Source organism: Pteropus alecto, unplaced genomic scaffold, assembly GCF_000325575.1.
Source record: "Pteropus alecto unplaced genomic scaffold, ASM32557v1 scaffold20, whole genome shotgun sequence".
Classification (NCBI taxonomy): domain Eukaryota; kingdom Metazoa; phylum Chordata; class Mammalia; order Chiroptera; family Pteropodidae; genus Pteropus; species Pteropus alecto.
The window spans coordinates 8,591,290-8,592,423 of record NW_006436298.1 but is presented as its reverse complement, the minus strand read 5'-3'; positions in this window follow the sequence as shown (position 1 = coordinate 8,592,423).

Here is a 1,134-nt window from a genome sequence, read left to right as displayed (position 1 = left end):
CTATGTGCACAGGACATACTTTTTCTATGCATGGGTTTTAGCATGGGCTGCCTTCCAGTATGAAGTTCTGGGAAGATGCTCAGACAGCCTGGCTTTCTTTCGCTGTAGAGGTAGGTGGAATGGTCTTAACACTCAGGCTTTACCCACATTTTACCATCTTGAACTTCCCTCCAGAGCCAGATTAGAATTTCTGGCTGGAGCTAGGTTAGGAAAAAAAATCTGTGAGAGCCTGGGGCGGGTTGGAGATGTCGTAAATAGGATCCTGAGCCTTCTAAAGCTGCTTGCCCTCCTTGCTTGGTTTATTCTGTCCTGAAGGCAGGCCACCAGGGAAGGAGACATGGTGTCTTGATGTGAGGTACTTGGGGAGCATGCTCATACCCCTCTAGCTCAGGGAAGCTGCATTTTGAACAGGGTGTTTGGTGGCATTCTGCAGTTCTTGAATTCCCTCTGCTCTATTTGGTAAGTGAGTCTGAGATTGAGGTCTGTAGTGAAAAGTGAAACAGAAGCAAACAGCAACAAACATTTTCAGATGACTAGCTGGGGCTTGGGTGGGAGAACCATTGGCAGTATGTGTAAATTTGGGGGTGGGGGCTGCACAAGAAGAGTGTCAGAAGGGAGACAAGGACCTGAGTAAGTCACCTTTTAAAATAGAGTATGATTGTGCTGCCTGCTAACATGTGATGGGGAAACAACTCCACAATGCTGAGAAATTTGCTCTGAACTCTGGCCAGGAGAAACTCTCACTCTAATACTGGCTGGCGTGGGGGGCTGCGGGGGAGGGAGTAGTGATGGTTGTAGAGATTTTATAAAAGCAATGTGAAAGTTTTTGAAGGCCCCTAGATGACACATCCTCTGTTTCTGACAGTTCTCCAGGTAACTAATAGGTCTCCCTGTCTTTCTTTGGTTCATCCTACACAGCTAAGTGGGTGATACTAAAACAGACTAGCAGTGGAGAATAGTAGACTGCAATTAGCTACTGCTGAGGGCTGCCAGGCTGTGCAGGTGGCAGCCCTAGCTCCTTGAAGACCACTTAGCTCTAAAGCCAGAGAGGGGACCTCTATGCAGCTCTCTAAAATCATTCTACACTTGATCTGTCACCCCTTACACTCATGGCTCCTTTCCCAGTATGGCCCA